The sequence below is a fragment of the Dromaius novaehollandiae genome, chromosome 1, assembly GCF_036370855.1.
Source record: "Dromaius novaehollandiae isolate bDroNov1 chromosome 1, bDroNov1.hap1, whole genome shotgun sequence".
NCBI lineage: Eukaryota > Metazoa > Chordata > Aves > Casuariiformes > Dromaiidae > Dromaius > Dromaius novaehollandiae.
In genome coordinates, this window is record NC_088098.1 from 11587260 (window position 1) to 11607843 (window position 20584).

The 20584-nt window shown below is 40.5% G+C and overlaps 1 protein-coding gene across 8 annotated transcripts in view; it reads right to left on the reverse strand.

Moving 5' to 3' along the window:
• Window positions 1-20584, reverse strand: part of ATXN7L1 (ataxin 7 like 1) — a 114995-nt gene that overhangs the window by 44291 nt on the left and 50120 nt on the right. Inside the window, exon 2 of one of the 8 annotated variants that reach the window (XM_064505491.1) lies at window positions 445-519. The exons of the other annotated variants lie outside the window; for them this stretch is intronic. The gene's annotated coding sequence lies outside the window, so the exon portion shown is untranslated. The remainder of the gene's footprint in view (window positions 1-444; window positions 520-20584) is intronic. 8 annotated transcript variants of the gene reach the window in all.

The window sequence follows — 20584 nt, forward strand, 5'->3', positions numbered from 1 at the left end:
ACTAGAATTACATTCTAGCTGCCAAAAGTAAATGCTAAGTGATTCCCTTGTTCTTTTTAAAAAGCTCTATGGAATTTATTTAAAAGATTCAAAAAAAAAAAAAAAAAAAAAAAAAGACTGACAGCTGCATGACTACTAATTCAAGAGTCAGCAGTTTCCCATTACCATGGCACACTGTTTGAACTGCTTTGGTACCACTGTCATGTTATTAATAAAAAACAAACAACCCCCCGCCCCCCAAAACCCCTATGCGTTACGTCTTTTTAAAACCCTATTACCAGTGTAACCAGACACAGCTCCCACTATTTTTTGTATACCAAATTCTCACATGTGAAATTTATGTGGCAGGACAAAACAAAACACATAGAAATACACACTATGCAAAAGGAAGAAATCACGGTAACTTGTTTTATGTGGGCCTAGTTTAAGCTTCTAGATACTCGCCTCTGTCTGTCTTCAACCTTTCTGAACAGGCAGTAACATATCCATGGACAAATGCTCCGTCTGTCCGTCTGTCTGCTAGCAAGTTAAAATATGTCTCTTTAGAGAAATTTGCATAAATTTGTGCAGACAAAAATGAAAAAAAAAATCACAAAATGTTTTAGATTCCAAGATTCTAGGCAACATGAACAATAATATTTGCACAACAGTATGCTGATATAGTTAGAAAAATCGGTAGAGATAAACCAAGGGTCAAAGTTCTGGTTATGCCCAAAGTTTCAGTTGTGGCACTTCCTGGTTTGAGTCTAAGCTAATCTTGCTTAAATCTATTTTCTCCTTCATTACTTCTACCGTAAAGCAATGAGCTACTGTTTTATTTTTTTCTTTTCTGTTTCATGTTCTAGTTTCCTCAAGTTTTAAGAGGTCTGCAGTTGCCTTGCCGCAGTAAGATCCTGCACGGAGCCTTTCTGGACGAAGCTCAGCCCAGGCCAGAAGGCCCCAGGGTGGGGTGGGGTGGGGTGGGGTGGGGGTCGCAAAGCTCCCCTTGCACCCTTCAAACTCTCCGCTGGTCTGAGTGAGGACCAAAGGAGCTGCTGCCAATCCCTAGGTAGATGCCACCTCTCGCCACATTACACACACATCTAACACCATGGCCGGGCGCATCTCCAGCAGGCGCTCTGTCCTGCAGCCTCGCAGGCTCTGACAGCACCTTGGCCATACCAGTCTCTCTGCACGCCAACAAGCAAGACCAGGCCCTTCAACAAATTAGACTCACACTTAGACCCCACGATAAGAAAAATACTTTACTGGCCTCCTTGCACTCATCCGCTGGCAGAGTTTCCCCCAATGAGAGGATCGGAGCACGCGTGGGATGGAAGCACAGGCCATGCCCCGTCCGGGTCCGGGGAAGTTCATGGAGCTCGGCCGCTGACACGGAGGCCTTCACGCTGCCAAAAGAGATCTGTGAGCTCCCTCTCCTGGGCCCGCGCTAACACAGAGTGTGCCTGTCCGGAGCCGCGCTGCTAACATGGAGCGGCACCGAGTAAACAAGAGGCACATCGCAGTGACGCATGCTCCCTACGGGCTTCCCCTGGTGCTGTGTTTTTTTCTAGTGTTTTTTTTTTTTTTTTTTTTTTAAGTCCATACTCAAACTGACAACTACGAAAATCCCAAACAGTTTAAAAGCTTGAAACTGACAAACTAAATGCAAAAACCTCCGTAACAAAGCCCCTGTGCAGTTATCGCTCTGTTCTTCCCACGAGACGTTGCTTGTCAAACTCGTCGCCCAGCGCAGGCAAACGCGCAGCAAGCAGGGCATTCAAGCAAACGTGGCCAACGCCACCACAGCCGCAGCGACGGCCAGCGGGCTTGCTGAGTGTCTCTCCCCCAACTCCAGTGAACAGTGCACAATAACCAAGAATTAAAAAATTAAGCTTCTGAGGGTCTTATCTTCGTTGATTTTATACAGAAGTGGGCCCAGGCAGAATTAAGATCTTGTTGCCATCAGCTGCTCTATAAACACAAAGTTATCAACTGCTTTTCTTCTTGAGTACTTACAAGTACGCAGATATCACAGCTCTGGTGTCACTACCAGACGTAAAAACCTACATAAACAAGCCGGGCTTTGCTGCAGCAGAGCTCTGCGCGTTAAAGCACCTCCCAGCCAAACCTCAGCCGGCTGACCGCCGCTAGCACATGTGGCTCCCCACTAACTGGAAATGCTTCTGTTGGCAAAACTTCGAGCATTTTGAACGGAAGTAAATTTAATGCTCGTCTGATGCCATTAAAAGCAATTTTTGTTTCAGTTATATTTAAAAAGGTGAGAGAAAAATCTGATTCACGACAGGGGAAGAACACAATAGATGTGTGTAAATAAACGCAGCCCCCCTGCTCTTTCAGTGTAGAAGCAGCTCCAATTGCAGCAGACTGGTTATTTCATTGAAATATTGAAATCAAACATGTATTACTCCAAAACCAGCCAAAAATATCGATTTGTAGTGGCCTAGCATGGCATGCTAGTTTAATGCAAATCTATTCTTGCACCTGTTTCCTACATGAAATACATTGCCAAACGCAAGCTCACAAGGTGCTCACAAACGCCTTAGGATTCAACTTCATATATTTGCACCCGTGCACGGAGCACTGTGCCCCAGGAATTAAGCTTAAAGATGTTTTCTAGAGTACCCGGTTCATTGGCTGCTCACCCTCCCTGACTCCAAGGGGATCCCGATGGGGCAGGAGAGGGGATAGCCCCCGCTGCCCTGAGTTTCTCTCTTAACCACACAATCCTCTGCCTGAGACCTTGGAGGAACAGAGAAAGTGGACGGGGAGTGTGAAAATACAAACCAGTGCTCTCGAAGATGAGTTAAGGTGAGTAACCCCTTTAGCCAGCATTGCAGGGCCTTCTGGCAGCAGCTGCAAACAGGGTAGAAGACAGACCTAGAACTGGGTTCAAGATATCCTGGCCCATTGGACCCGAAACAGAGCCTGGAAATTTAGCCAACGTACCTGCTGTGAGGGTGCATAACCTGTGGTTTGTTTGCTTGCTTTTGTGTGGAGCTTTAAGTCTGAAAAACAGATTATGTGCTTGGGGCATGAACCTACCCTAAGCAAAATAATCCCAAATGCTTTAGGGAATTCAGTGTAGGAAAGCACTCATGGCAGGTACACATCTCTCACAGAAAGCACAGTCACACGAGCCAAGGAACAAGAAAACAAAATAAAAACAGGATAGAGAAATCAGGAGAAGAGAAACAATAGGTACAGAAATAACGGGTAAATAATATTAATAGGTAAATATATAATAAGACAAAAAGGTAGGTAAGAAAATTTAAAATTGATTGGAAAAATACACTAAAAACATGTGCTCATAAAACACTCAACCAAAGCTGAGGGAAACAGGGTTGAAAGAAAGTAAGGGTTGTATTGCATACTCCATCATTTTATGGCTAGGATGGTAGATACTGCTAATAGTAACATATAATAATATACATACACTATATATATACACACTAGTACTATATATACTACTATATATATACACACTAAGAATAATATTTTTTTATATATATATAAGTAATATATAATATATATATTTTTTCAGGTTGATTCTTCTGGAGCAGCTGTAAAAGCACACTATAACAAGTAATCCTGCAGATGCCTGGAACAGCTCTTTCAAAAGCAAGGCTGCTGCAAGGTGACCATGTGATACGCAAAGTTCAGATCACAACTCTCGAATGGCCTGCAAGTCGTAGCATGGCTCCAAACGTTTAAAGTATAACAGGGGGTTGCATTAAGGAAGGGTTAACTTTCACAGAAAAGCAAACCAGTGCACCACCATACTGATCACGTGAACAACCAAGCGAAAGTCAATTCAAAAGGACGCTTTCAGTATATGGAAATAAAACAATTATCTGAAAAGTGAGGCTAACATTAGCTTTTGGTTAAGATACCGAATATTGAGATATGGAAGACTGACAGCCTCCTGAATGCACCTCAAGAGATCCATCAATAGATCACCTGAACCAATGTTTCAGGAAGGTATAACCAAATGCTTCCATTTTCAATCTAAAAAGGAGAATTTATCAGAAACATCAATAACTTTTCATATATAAAAGCAATTCTTCAGTGGAGCCGAAGACCACAACAATTTTCCTTATACATAGATAAACCTTTTGTAAGCGGCTTTCTTCACCCAGAGCCATACTAACACAGGCAGTCTGGGCTCTGACAGATGACATTCTGCACTCAGTCCTGCGGAGGAAGTATTGCACAGTAAATAACTATTTTCTAGCTCTAGGACCCTAGTCGGGAAGCTTTAGCAAGAACCCCCAGTCTTTACAGGGAATGAGAAGAGAACAAATGAGTTAGAAGCACAGTTCTTTGTAAATAATATGGAAAATAAAAGGATTTTTTTAAAGGATCATTCTCTTTGCTTACAGGCTTTAATTAAGTGGCTAAGAAATAAGGAGCAGCAAAGAGCGTTTCCTTTGTAATCTGTTTTTCTGAGGCTGTAAGTGTGGCTCTGGTAATAGCACTACTTAGTAAAAACATTAAGGAGACTGCCTGTTTACCCATACTTGGATACGGACATTAGCCTGCCTGATGCCAGCAACAGATGAAGTCAGGGCATCAGGGTATCACTTTAAGAAGAAAACATCTAATAGGTCTCTGTAGCTAGTATTGGACTAATGGGAGCTGGGTTTGTCATTAAAAAAAAGAAAGGAGATATGCCAGCATCACTTTATAGCAGCTTTTTTGTGCAGTGCATCAAAAGAATATTCCTATGGAAGTTTCAATAGGAGGCCCCAAATTTGAAAATTTAAGTTGTAGTGACAGACACTATCACTATCTGACAGCTTTCTGCTTTCAAACTACCTGAACCTGGGAACGCCTCCTAGTACCTGGTACAAAACGAGCCTGCCAGGTCTGGAACGCGTTCGGGGACTAAAACTTCAAAAACGCAGAAATGAGAGTCCAATCGGTGGGGAAAACGCATGTTTCTCGCTAAAGCCGTGTGGGCCTAAAATAGTTGCCGAAATTAGTTTCGTTTCCTCACAGTGCTAGGTAGGTCAACATGCAGGGTTTTTTCCACATCGAAGCAAGGCTACAGCTTCGGCAATCCAGCCCTGGCAAAAACAACAGCACAGACTTCAGGCAAAACCATTAACCTGACACAGAAGGGAAACAGCAGCGCGTGCATTGCAACAGCAGCTGTCTCAAGCGTTGTGTTTTGTTTTTGAAACTGTACATTTATCCAATCCAAGCCTAAATCAGGTTTCTGATGTTTCACTGCCAAGGGTATTTCAGCACCAGAGGACAGAAGAGGGGTTTTAAATGCTACTGTGGCTGTTAAGGGCCGAGCCAGCGCTTTTGGGAAAGTCAGCGGTTCTACTGAGATTATATCAAAAGAGTCCCTGAAACTCTCTTCCATGAGCATTTCTGCAGACTACAGCTTAAAACTGCCAATAGATAGCAAAAACCAGAGAGCGGACCCAGATTTCTATGAATTCAAAGCACTGATTCAGCAACTCCAGCCCATCAAGGGTCTGATGCGTTTTCAAGAACGCAGCCTACGAAGCACGCTCGGGGCCTGTAACATACGTCTGCTGGTCCTAAAGCATCACAGAACTTCACAAATAAATCAAACCACCATGAATATCCTGAGAGAAAGCACAAATGCTCCACAGACAAGTGGTGCTTCAGAGTTACGCTTCTGCTGTCCTACAGACCAGACTGAGGCCTCAGCAGTCCCAAATTTTCGCAGCTGCTCCCCCAGAGAGGCAACAGCACCCTGGCTTCTAGTCCCCTTGGAAAGAAGGTGGCAGAAAAGATGAACACAGGTTTAACTGAGCAGTGAGTACCCTAGCCCTGAACATTTCACTCTTAAGGCAATAAATTACACTATTATTTTGGAGAAACCGTAGAAAGCCTGACATACACCCAGCCCCTTTCTTCCTGCTGGATCTTGCCTTGTCCACGTGTCTGAGATTTTGCTTCATTCCGGTCAGCTCTACTCGCATGACGTCTGCCCCATCCTTACTGATAAAGATGCGTGCCAAATATAGTTCTCTCCCCTTCAATCTTTATCCAGGCCAAGAAGCTGTTGCCAATTTAGATGTTAATACGCATTCAAGAGACTTTTTAAAACAGCTTCAAATACCTAGAAAGCATAAGAGAAGACAACTTAGGATCTGCTTTTTTTTAGGAGAAACATCATTTTTTTTAAAAGGTGCCTATTCAGTGTCTGCCACAACAGGGTTCTTCTTCTCATCCATGAGCCCTACAGCTTTGTTACAGATAAATTTCACTTAATAAAGTACTGTAAAGATAAAATTAAGAAATTAACTTTCAACCTGAATTGTCTAAGCACCTGGAAGTACCAACAGGCTGATCACACCCTCTTCCCAAAACATACCTGCAAATAAACTATAGCAGCAACAGTAGGCCTCAATCAAAAAAATTCTCACTGGACTAGATATTGCACAAATGCATAAACAACACTTTGTTCTCAACTGCTTACAAATGAGGGTATCAACCTGATCTGTGTCGAGGAGGTCAGCAGTACCACCCTGGCAAGAGCACCATGCTTACATGCTTCTAAGAAAATGGATGAAACCATCCCCAAGGGGAAGGAACATTCCTCCTCTAATACTGCAACCTGCAATTTCTCAAGCAAGGTCAAAGAGACAACAAGCTCTTCAGTATCAGATGTGGTCTTCTCTTACACAACCTTTTCCCACTGCTCTAAGGCTGAGAAAGCTCTTGAATATTTTAAAAGAATATTTACAGGCAAAGGATTAAACTTATATGATGCATACAGAATTAAGGTACAAGTAAAAATATGCAAGAAGGGCATTTCTTATAGCAGCAATGCTTCTGTACATTGTAGTGTTTTTCTAAGTTTGTTACTTTACTCCTCACACATATATTGCTTCCTTAAGGTGTTAGATGAAAAGGCCTCAAATGTATCTGTAGCAAACAAGAACGTATTTGTTGCCCAATGTGTGCAATACTGGATAAATCTTTACAAGCACCCCAAAGTTACGTTTCTTAGCCATGAACTGAGGTTCCACAGTACAAGGTAACATTCATATCTCTTACTGACTTCACTGGAACTAATAATAACAGTTTTCCGTCAATTAGTATCTTAATCTCACATTAGAATTAGTTATTTAGATTTAAACTATATTCACATCGGTATTTTCAAGTGTTCTGTGGGTATATCTATGTTTTGATTGTAGTACAAAAACGCACTGTAAGTTGTACAGAAGCTGATTAAAACTGTCAAACCAGTATTCAGTTGCTTGCTGACATGTACCTCAATAAAGACTTAGCAAGAACAGCCCAGAGCATATTTAGCTGAACATACAAAATGCTTTAAAGTCATCTGTAAGCATGAGATGAATACAGGTATTATTATTATATTTTTCTATTCCTAAATCACACATTACAGCTTTTTTCAATCATTTGCACTTGGACAACAGCTACCACCTCAGACTTCCAGATTTTTTTTTCCACGTAACGGATAACATTTCCCCAAAAGTCTGACAGAAAGTTCTCATATTAAGATTAAAAAAAAAAAGTTAAGTTGTATCAAACATAGAAAATTCCTTTCTTGATTTGTTCTGATCTCCAGCCTTTGAAAAACTGTAACATGTTCAGTCTCACTGAATACATTTATTCAGATAATGTACAGTAAATGCAATCTCTAACTAAATTCATACAAAATTTTGCAGAAACTTCTATTCAATGTGTTATTCTCCCCTTCTAAACGCAGTGCTGCAAACACCAATATTCTGGATATGCAGTCCAGCAGGCTTCGCTTTTTCTTTTTTTCCATTTAATTCTCAATTTCTATCACTTACAGCTTTTATTTTCATCCTATTCAGTCTGTATATAGGGAATTTTAGAGGTACTGAACTTGCCCCTTGTAGGTGTCTTCTGCCTTTGATAACGTCAACACGCTTACTCAGTACATTTCAGACTTATTCCCTACCACATCCCCTTTTAGAGCTGTCAATTCTTGTTAGAGAGAGATGAACGTGCATTTTGGGGGAAAAAAACAACATGCTGTCGCTAATTCTTAGAAATATCTACAGTCTGTAGCTACCAGCTACCAAGAAAATACTCAAATCTGAACAGGCATAGCTCAGAAAAATGCCACTCTTAGGTGAATTCAAACAGCAAATATTTAATCCTCAAGGTCTCGTATCCTTTTCCAAAGATATGCTTTTAAGATTGTAGCTTAGCTAAGACAACCTGAGCTGATTTAATAATTAAATATTTAACTTAACAATTAAATATTAATTTACAAGTTAACCAATGTGAATAGTTTTCTCTTACTATTCAATGGCAAGTTTGCAAGTCTCACTAAAGGGTCAGACGACCTACAGGACCCACCACTAGCGAGGAGCAGGATGGCACCGCTGGCGGAGGACGGGCGAGGTGAGAAGAGCCGGTGCCTCCTTCGGCAGGAGCAGGCCGCCAGAGCAGCGCCCCTCGAACCGCAACCTGGCCCAGGGACAGCGCTGTGAAACCAGCACTGATACCACTAGCGGACAAAAAAGTATGGACAGATGATAAAGTTTTAAAGCTGCAAAAGTCTTGTTGCTGCTGTTGAAACAGATTCTTCCCTTTTTTTATATATTATATATATATATAAAAATATATATATTTTATATATATATACACACATACACACACATATATATATATAAAAATATATATATTTTATATATATATATACACACACATACACACACACACACACACACATATATATATATATTTTTTTTTTTTTTTTACAGCAATTGCAACTGTCCTTGCAGTGAGCCATTGCAAAGAGCTCGGCTGCACCTCATAAGCAAGCCAGTAGTGGCTGCGGCTCCTCTCACAACTGTGCCCGCTATTTTTTCTTGCAATTTATGAAAATGTATTGGCAAGGCTGAACAGTTTACTCCCGCAAAGCATGCCTGAAAGCCGCCCCACTTATAACAGTGTTATTTCGGAAGATGACAACAAGCGTCGCTTGCCTGGCACTGATCACCCAGTACGCTGCCCCGGCTGCCGCTGCCTGCGGCCAAGGACTTCACGCAGCAGAAAGGACATGACAAATGTGGCAAGAATGGCCAACCCTTCATACAGTAATATTTTCGGAAACATAATCAGAATTTTGTGTGCAAAAGAAGAAAAACCCTCTATTTACTGTGTATATGCATCACCAAGAAAGAGCTTTGTGAGAAAGAGCTTTCTCCGTTTTCAAGAACGAAACCCTCGAAGGGGTCGGTGCCGTGCAGCCCACTGCATCTTGTCTCCTCGTTTCTGTGCACCTAAAAAAGACTGTTAGGGAAGTGCTGTAATAGAGAGGCACAAGGAATTTTGTGGAATGTTTCTCCTCAGTGCATTTTGCTAGACTTGAGACTCAGCACTGTCGGAATAGTATACCTAGCCCTGCGGCTGAAAACGGGCCAGCATCTAAACTTCAAAATAAAGGTATCGGCATTTTAATTTGCCCCCAGGTTTTCAAATAAAAAAGGGAACTGGGAATACAATATTTGCACTATTTATTTTCTTAGTTAACTAGAAGTCTAATTTTTAGTTAAATTGATAGTTCCCCCCAAAATTTCACTATATTAAAAGTTCTCTGGAAACCAGTAAGCATGCATTGAATAAATGCAGCATTGCTTGTCTGTCAAAAGAAAAATCAGTATACAAAGTGTTCAATAATTCATTTGCATGATAAACATTTATTACTGTATTTCTGGCAACACTATATTAATATTCCAAACATTATGGAAAGACAGACTACTAAAGCAACAGAAATCAGGAAGCCTTTCAATAATGTAGCGAGAGTAAGTGGAGTACAAGCAAAGCTACAAAAACAAACTGATACAATACTCGGAAAGTTTTACTGTAGCTGGATAGTACACATAAGTAAGAACACTACTAGACAGCATTACAATTAATCTTTTAATTTAGATTAATTTTGACTAATACATAATGTATTTTAATGTAACAGTATGGGTTTTATATTAAAATTGTTTAGTCATTTGTGCCATTTGTACAATCTAATATTTCAAGGAATGCAAGTTATTTTTACGAGGCAGCCAGCTGCAGACATTGCTGAATGTCAAGTATGCTCAGTTCCAGAAAACCTGGGATATTTACAGTTCTGTATATGCATTCAAAAGTTTCCCTAACATGTGAACGGAATCTATGTTTGGATGGCAAACAGCAAAAAATTTTGAAACTGGATTAAAGGAAATAGTGATTTATCTGTCAAGTATCTTTATTCCACATAAAATCCACTTGTGTTTAGCAAGATTTGGTCCACACTTAGGAGAAGGTACTACTGTAATGATATATTATGAAATAATCCGTAAAAAAATTAAGAACAACTGCTTTAAAAGAATTACTTCCAAGCACAGGGCAACGCAGAAGGCAATGACGAGTACCGGGGAAAGGTGCTGGGCGGCCAGCCGCGTCCTCCCGTGCAGCAGGGGCACCGCAAAGGCCCACAAACGCTCGCAGGGCAGGCAGAGAAGCCACTCTTACATCTGGGGTAAAAATACAAGGCAAAAACAGCCTACACTATCCGCTATAGGAGGAAAAGCTGACCTGTTCATTAGAATAAGCTGCTAAAATGTCTGTATAATTCTGTCAAAATTCCCTTTGCTTTCACTTGCTACAAAGCACATACTGAATGGCTCGCTCCCACATAGATGTCTGTACTGTCTCCACCTGAGGACAGGTAAGATGAATCCAAGCCTAGATCTCCATTTCCATAGTATTGCTAAGCTTACTTGACAGCATCTTACTTTTTGTAATAACAATGATTCCTGGATATTTCAGCATTTCCTCATTCTACAAAGAGACATGACCGGGTGTGTGGGGGGAAGGTATTTTAATCCAGAGCACAGCTCCATATACAATACTTTATATAGCTTTTTTCCTACAAAATTAAACAAGTTACTAATTACTACAAGTTTACCCAGCAACACTTAGATGAACTAATTAAACATCACGTTCTTAAAGAAAAAAAGTAGTTTGGCTTTTGTAAATATGTATTTTATATATATTATATATTTTTTCTATATATATAAAAATATATATAATTTTTTAAACAACAAAAATATAATATCTCAATTTCCAGAAGCTTTACATCTCCAGGTGGTCTGAATCAGACATTCGGTGCATCCACGGCAGTCTCTGAGGGTGGAAGCAGCAGCATCAACGAAGACTACGTTGAACACAGCATCACAGCCCAAGTCTGTGCAGGACGGAGTAGGCTCAGCATCACGTCCTCTCAGCTCTGTTAAATCTCAGAACACTTCCATGGAAGCTCTTGGCAGAAACTTTTCAGCGAGAGGTCCCCCAAATCACTTCTATTTAAAAAATCAGTACTTCTTGCTAAGCAAGCGGATCTCAAAGGAGACAGGTACACTTATTTGCAAACCGTACCACATGTTTATGCTAAATCCCTGGTCCTTCTTCAGCACAGAGGGTTTTGTAACTGGGATGACGATTATTAAAGAGTAACGTCCCTGCTGACTGGAACATTTCAAAAACCATCCGGCAACGGATCACTGTGATTCAGCTGCAGTGCAGCTTTAAAGCGTATCTTAAAAATGAGAATGGCCAAGCTTAACTGGTAAAACTGGCTGAAGTCAATACTGCTGCTGTCTCACCCGATGGGAAATGCAGTAAGAAAAAGTCCCAGTTGAAAAAAAAAAAAAAAAAAAAGAGAAAAAAAAGACGACAGGGCCAGGCAGGATGAGACCCAGCACAATTTGCAATGCGCACGCCGAGTGCTTCCTCTTCAAATTACGCAAGGCTCTTAAGCTCTTCCTGTTGCACAGCCACCCGGGCTTACTTCATACCTTTGCTACTGGCAGTAAAACAAATATCAGTTCTATCAACTTCACCAACATAAGTGTATTTAAAAACTTACGTATGGATATTACATCCAGCTTTACAGGCAATACAAGACACTTTGAATGAGTGCCTTCAGATCTTCCCTGTCTTGACTGCCCAGTAAAATTACTTGTGAGGAAATACTATTTATTCCTTATAAATTACTATTATTAACGTGAGGATTTTTTCTTAAGCAGATGCCATACAGCCACGTAAGAACACAAAATTTCTGCTCTAAAAGTTCACATTAAAAAAAACCCACTATCTTTATACCTCACCTGACGCCAAAAGATCACTTTACAGACTCAGCTAAGCAAAGCTTTATGTATTAATTTCCTTCACTGACTTCAAATATACAACAGGTCAGATCTTCAGTTAACTGGCTGCAACACAGGCACAATGATTATCTGAACTGAATCCAAAACAAGACTTATTGGCGCTAACTTTACGGTTTACCATCAGCCTGTAGAATTTTGCCCCAGGTAGGTTTTTTGGAGTGACGCACACCAGGAGGTGCAAAACCTGAAAATTTATGTTTAAAGATTTTATGCATCTATTCTTCTTGACATCACCAAATCTTGGCAAAGCTGCATTAGCTTCACATCTGCTTGATTTAACTTTACTGTATTAAGTTTACCATTAAGTGTCTCTCCAAAAACTCCACAAAAACAGCCATTAACCGTAAGATAATGGTTTACTGAAGAGTAAAATATCCTTCCTGAGTAGATCAAAATATCCTACATCATCAGGCTGCAATATTTTTTGAAAGATTTTCTCAGAGAGAGGTTTCAAGAAAAGAGTGAGAGAAGTGGGTGTGCTTTAGGGGAGTTCTTTAGATGACTTTTTCTCCCACAGACTGCAAGACTGCCCAACAGAAAACACAGCTGTGTCTCAATGAAAGACAGTTGAAAGGTCAGGCGTTAGCGAGCACAGAGACGGAAAGCGTACGCGAGCGGATAGGTGGGATGACCTGGGCAAGGGATGACACGACAGCCGAAAACAGAAGTGAGCAAGCATAACACAAGGTTGAGAAAGAGAGAGGCAGTGCAAGATAGATGCACAGTAAATATAACTGGTCAAGAAGCTAATTCCTCTGAATCATGTCTTGCCAAACCTAAAGAAGGGAAGGCTGCAGAATAAAGGCGTGATGTGATGAAACAGAGATGACAGTATTGCTGGATGATAAACAGATAAAGGTATCACCTGCTTCACCTGCTTTTCAGCTGATATTTTGCAACTCTGCAGAAAGTTGGCCGCTCTATGCATGCCCTCTTGCCTTTAATCAAGACTTTCCAACAGATACTCTAACCTTCCCTGAGCATTAAAGAAAATAATTATACTGTGTTTTTTTCTCTTTTCTGTTGCATGCTTTGAAACATCATTCCTATCTTAACACGCCTTGTTAAATGTCATACCTAAAAACCAGAAACAAAAGACACAAGGCAATTCCACTAAAATGACACTAAGATTAAGTTTAAAAACTGAAAACCTTGTTCTGTTTTCTATAAAACAGATCCATGGAGCAAAAATCCAGTGATTGAGGTGAAGCAAACAGAAAGGCATATATTACTCAATGAATAATTAATGGTTAATGCAAAGTCTTGCATTAAGCAAGCCGAAAAGTGGTCAGTGGAATACGTTTGTCCCCACATTTCTTTTCTGAAACTGTGATATGTTAAGTTCCAAGAACTGTTTAATTTTGTCCTATCTCAGTGATACTATCTAGCTAAAATGGTCACATCTGTATCCGCAAGCAAAAAACTTGTTTAAAAACTGCTTCTGGTGCTAATGCTGGCAACGACTTCGTAGTTTCTCCATATGACCCTATCGCATGATCAGCAGCTGGAAATAAAACAGCCCCAGCACACAGGCTCCCAAGTAACCCGAAACCCTCCCTGCGGAGGGGAGCAGAGCAGGAGCAGCGACCCAAGGCAGCTTTGCCAGCTTCCGCCGACACCGATCTGGGAAACGCGAGGAGGGAAACGCTTTGCGCTTCCAAAATCTGCCTTTATCTTTGACTTTTTATCGTATGACGATTGAATAGGATGCTCACAGGATCAAGATGACTGGGCATCCTTAAATTAGGGCAGAGCAAAAGCTCAGCTTCATTCCCCCACACCTGGCCACAACAGTTTGCCGAGAGCATTGAGAGAAAAATCACAGCGGGGAGATAGGGAAGCATGAAGACAAAACGGCATGAAGCAGCAGGGGGGACGAACTTGGAGGGCGCAGAGGCAGCATCTGCACTTGACCCATGCTAACCGTAAAATAAAAGCTTTTTGCATTTTTGTTTCCAAAAACTCTGACATTAAGGAACCATTCCTAAGTATGGTAGCAATCGTGAAACTACTGATGTCTGTAAGATACGGTAGTCTAGTGCTTGCAGATTTGTTTTTCTAGTTCTTAAAAATAATGCTGCATATAAGTGAAGTTGTGAACATAATATGAAATGGATAAAAGCAAAACAAAACAAAACCCCCCTCACACACATCCCAACTTCCCTTTCTCCCTAGTACCCTTAAAAACAGAACAAACCAAAACAGCCCTGCTAAACGTGTTCTTTGCTGTAGCATTTTTTGTTGAACTTTTGTCCTTGCCTCTTTTCAATTGCAAAGGCTAATTCTGATTTATTCCCAGAATGCTAGATAGGGCTTACGGAGCAGCAGGGATTTCAGCCAAGGAAGAGAAGAAAACCAAAAATACGCCAGATCTTCCCAAGTCTGACAAGAGGTTAAACAAAAAACTACAGATTACTGCACTTGGAAAAAAAAGCTGAAATACAGATACCAGATGAAACATTCATGACCGCCAGGACTCCAAGCTAGGAAATGTGAATTGTGATACAGGGGTTTTTGCATGCAACATTTTAGCGCATGCCCTTTCTCTGCTCCGGGGACAAGAGACAAAGCTTGCTTTTTTTTTCTTCTCTCTTTTTTCTTTTCTTTTCTTTCTTCCCTTTAACCTCTTTGCAAGAAAAGAACCTGACCTTGCTAGGGCAACTGGAGCATTATCATGCCACTTGTTAGGGACTATTTAACTCGGTGCATGTATAGCCCATAGATCTCCGTCCCTGACGGAGCGACCGGACGTTCGCTGGGAAGTGATGAGACCGAACACATCATATGGGAACGCTCAGTCTTTGTCAACCAGCCAAGCACTGATAACCGCTGTCTGAGCATCCGGACTGCCTTCCAAGTTATTTTACATTCAGGACATGTCACTAGTTATCACTGACCTGATAAACATAGCAGTTGATATCATAATGGCATTTTTTTTAAATTTACTATTTCCTGACAGTTCTGTACGTGGCTTTATGTTTCTTTTAAAACCAGCTATTTCGGCTTGGTCCAGGGAGTGTGTCTGTTTCTAAAATTCTCACTGATCAAAAATCTAAATATTTCTAAATATATTTGTACTGAAAAGCTATTTAAATGCTACATCTCTAAACAAAAGGCGGTGAACCCCAGTTAGACGACTGCTTCCCTGATTAAAGTGCTCACCTTTCTGCCATAAGTGATTTGAACCCAAAACTTGCTACTGGGCAGAAGAGGGCTCCGACGGCAAAGTATCATGAAGGGGGCCGAGAGCTTGGGCAGGATTTCGCTCACCCTGCTGCTGGAGTTATTTCACCTTGTCTAAACAATCATTTCCCAATCACAGACTGGCTCCCGAGTATCCTCTTCACCAAAGCTAGAGACTTGCGCTGTTTCTTACTCTGTTCAACAGCTATTTAATTACTTTATTCAAAATAAAAACTGCTATTGAAGAGAAGAAACCAGCGTGGACTTGAGCCAGAAGCACTCAGTCCCTCAGAGCACAAACACTTCTAAGGGGACAAGTAATTCTACAAATAACTCCTCGATCCTTTCCATTTCTTTTCCGTATAAGACGGTCAGTCAATCCCTGAAACAGACACCAGCTCGGAGCAGAGCCGTGACACCGCTGCCGGGCGGACGAGACGCCGCGGCTCGCTGTTCCCGTCCGCCGCTCCGACGGAACGCCGGCCAGGCGCGCGGCTGCGGACAGCCACCAACGCTAGGTGGCCTGCTTCCAGCGTGCTCCACATCCCAAGCGACTGCTCCTATCGCCAAGCTGGGGGCAAAAGGAACAGAAACTATTTTGCAAACCTAGTCCTTCACTTCCTCTGTTTTTTTCTTCAGTGTCCTAAAGGAAAGATTTCATCTCGGGTCAAGCGAAACACTTTGCGTCTATAGGCGTGAAATTTATTTTGGTAAGCAAACGAGGGGCAAAATTAGTTGTAACAAAGCCATTTCCTAGCATGAAAAACCTACACTTTCTTCTTTGCTAAGCTAGGAAAAAAAGAACAAACCATTTTCTCCAAACACGTCTACACAGAAAGTGGCGATGTAACTACTCCCTTATAGTTATTTTAGTATTAAGGCTGCAATTGCATTCAGGGTACGATGGGTTAGTCAGCCGATACGTACATACATACGTATATGTATGTATAAACCCACCTTTGCTTCTTTCCTTACCCTGACAAAACAGATCTTCAGGGTCCAGAGGCACAAACCATTGCACAAGTATTAGACAGAGGGTTCTCATCTACTTTAATGAAAAAGTACAGCTAAGTATTCCAACATGACAGAAGAGGGATGCAGAAACAAAGAAATTAAAAAAAAATGAAGCTGAATTACTACCTCAGAATCAAGACATCAAACATACTGAGAAACACAGAAAGCTTAAGACCTGCCAGAAAGCCTGCAAGGACAACAGATTATCACAGTGTAAAAGGAACATTCAGAAAAGATAAAGCACAATAAACACATATTTTTACATCTCTGCCCCCGTAAGAACATTTTGAGGGTCCCATGCCAAAGCCTTCTCTAAGAAAGGCTCGAAGACGCTGCCTCCAACTGCAGCATCAGCAGAGGATGCCATAAAGCATGTGGGCAGAATCCCATGGTATTTGCCCAGGAGCTCCGTAGGAACCTACGGATGCAACTACTGAGCTATGAATCAGCAAGCATGGTCCCTCACTGAAAGCCACCTTGTATTTGAAGATCAGAAGGTAATACTAATGTATGGGGGAACACAAGGAAATAAAGACTAGCTAGTCTGAAATGCATCCAGATGTGCTGTGGAAACTACAAGAAGGAATCAGCTTAGTGTATATATGGATAAATATGATATATTGGGGGAAAAGTCAGTATATTTTGTGATGGACAGGCATGAGTCACAAATACACTGGAGTTCTTGGAAGGCAAAAATCAGCATATGGACAACGGAAATCCAGTTGACACAGTCTAACTGAATTTCAAAGTGCATAAATGAGGCCATGTATTAAAGCTTCTTAAAGGAGAAGTTAGCTACTCTGGGACAAGAACCTACGTTCCCTTCCTCCCGCCCTCCCTGTGTATCGCCCAAAGGCTACATAACTACCTAAAAGACAAGGAAAGGAGGGTGAAAATAGCCAGTTTTCTTAATATTGCTAGTGACTTCTAGCAGGGGTCTTTATTAGGGCCCAAACTCTTCAAACAGATTTAGAAATGATCCGGAAAATTAGGTGGCTAGTAAGAGAATAAGATTTTCAGTAATCAGTTACTCAGAGTAGTAAAGATGAATATCAGACCGCAGAAAGAGCTCACAGTACTGAATGGTATAATAAAATAGTAAATGAAATTCAGCATGAAAGTGGCAGACACCGAGGGGGAAAAAAAAAAAACGATCAACATTATATACAAAATTATGGTCTCTGAACTATTACTACAGTTTCTGTGAGTGACAATTCAACAGACTAGGGCTAGTCGGCCTAGAAGGGTGAGGACAGCAGAGGACTATGATGCATGTTTCCCATGGAGATGGGCAGAAAATGACTATTCACAGGTGGATGGCAGGTTCAAAAAAGGTGGTATTTCTTCACACAGTATATGGTTAAGCTTTGAAAATCCTTTCTACAGGACCCTAGCTGCTAAAAGTTTATGTTAAGTTCACAAAGCAACGTGCCAATAAAACTGTTTAGCAGCAAAACGGCAAAGAACTAGCCTTGTATTTCTAAGGTTCAATTTTTTGCTACAGCGTTCCTATATTCATCCAATTGCATTTTCATCTAATGGAAAAGCATGCTTTATTTTAAGTTACTGAAAGGTTATCCTGTTCTAAAGTGACTTAGGTACAAACTGTCTACACTGATACAGAATTTGAACTTCTGCAGAATTACTGTTGAGTTCATCCTCTTCGGTTTTACTGCAGACAGTTTCTGCATCAAGGCTGTAATGACTTCACACAGGTTTTTAGTTAATGGACAGCAAAAAAGCTACTACTCAAAATACGCTGCTCTGTGCCCTGTGGTTCTCTACAGCTTTAAGTATCAGTTTTGGACTACGCCTTTCTTGCCTGGGCAAGAATGCTAGAAAGCTTTCCTTCTCGTGTCCGTGTCCCCACCAAATGCATCTGGCATTAGACAGGGACAAAAACATTAAATGGCAAACTAATCCCTTGTCCTAACCAAATAAATCCCACTGTTTTTACTCATACCTTACAGTTTTCATTTAGCTGAATGAGAAACGCCTGTCCAGTTTTATCTGGACACCTGCAGAACTACTGCAAGTTTGACAAACCTTAAAATACATGCAAGGATGCACTGGACAAAGTTCATGCTATCCAACCAAAATCAAACACAAACTAAATCAAACTGAAAATACGTATAATCAATGTAAAACTGTTAATTACTGTTGGGTAAGAACTGTTTCATGTTTTAGCCTTCACAGATAGATTCCTGTTTCAGTATTTCAACGTAAAAGCTGCATCAAAGAAAGACTCCTCCCTGCAAACCTTCTGCCCACAAACTGAATTCAATTATGAAAAGATTTTTTCAGTCAGCAAAACCTTAAAACTATACTGTTTAACAAAAAAAAAAAATCCAATTAGATATTAGTAAACCACAACATGCATGATATACTCAACATCAGAAGATGACGCTATATAACACATCATCTACCCAGAGAGAACAAAACTAAAGCAATTGTATAAAATAATGATAAACTAATGCTTGAGTTAAATGTATTTTGCATATGCAATGCTTGATATTTTATGTAAGGAAGGTATTAGGTATACTTCACTAGATGCAGAGCAGACGCTAGGCATGGTGAAAGATTATTTCTCAGAAACAAGAAGTGTGTCCAAAAAAAAAAGGGGGGGGAAAAATCTGTTATTTCCGAGAACAGTAGTTAAAGAAAATGTTCCTGGTTAACAGCATCATTAGTTTCAAAAACATAAATAGCTAATGAGGCAGATTTCATTTAGGCATCTCCTACACCAAAATCTACTTATTTTGGCAAGCTAAAACAAATTATTTGAAATTGAATCAAAATCGACACCTCATGAGGTTGCCCATCATCATTTGCCTTACATATTTTAAACAGTTCTTTCATTACGTCTCATGGAATGTAATTCATTACTCTATCTAGATCAATGCAACAATTTTAGTTTAAAAACAGAAGCCTACAGTGCTTCTAACACACCTGTAATGATCAAATATATTTTAGAACAAGGCTTAATTCAATATTTTGGGATTATACTATGACAATTATTACATTAATATCACTAGCTGAATAGAACAGCATTAAGCTATTAAGATAATTATATGAATCACTACAGGATTATGAAATGGGAAACACACAGAGGAGCTTCAGCTATGCTTGAAATGATGAGAATTTTAAGTACAGTATTTTATGCATGCAAATAAGATGTTTTGAATAGATTTGGCACTATTCAAGCACCAAAAGGTTGTATACTACTATTACAATGCAATAAACAGAACTCACAGGATTTTAAACATGAACTTGTGACACATACATTTGCATATTTGAGGATAAAATCCTATCAAAACAAACAAGAAGAAATATTTAAAAATTAAGAAGGTATAAAAAATCTGGAACAAGTATTATTGAATACTGCAAAACAAGTATCTAAAAAAATCTATTCTATACGAAAGGCATTAACATAACTGCTTCTGATGCTGAAAACATAAAGCTCTTAAATCTCTTTGATTTGATACAATCTCTGGTTTCTATCCACTGCAGCTCTCTGAAAAAGGACACATCACTATCCTGTCACCCGCACGCACGTGAAGGGACCTCTGCCTCCTGCCCTGCACCATAGGAAGGCTGTAGGCGCTGGAAACTGCTGCGGAAACAGCAGCGGAAAGCAGCATTTCGGAGCATCAGCAGAAGGACTTCTGCAAAGCGGCAGGCTGCCACCTCACTTTTCCTTCCACTCACCATTGCACATACCAAGGCAGTCTAGCGCTGGCAGCTGAGAGGGCCAAAACACTCCCAACTATTTTCAATTTTTCCAGGTTTTAACAGGTTATAACGGAAAGTGTTGAGCAGCATCAGCAGATATATTACAAGTCTTGCCCATCCTTTTCCCCTCTCCCCTCCTGCCACAACCGCCATCCCTCCAGCGTGGAAGCAGCTGGGAGAGTGACGCACTGAACTCAGCCCTGTAAATTATAGCATATAGGAGATTAAACTTAAGCCTAATGCTACAGTCAACCTTCAACAGCTGAGGTCTATAAACAGATACTCCTTAAAAGAAATCCTTACTGGTTACTATTTAAAACCCCATCTCTTAAAATCTTGACTGAAATGAATTACCAGTGATACTTATCTTCCATCAGTGCCATGACAACAACAAACAGTTCAAGTATGCACTGTATCACTTAACCCAATTTATGTACAGTTAAAAAAATACGTAACAGCTC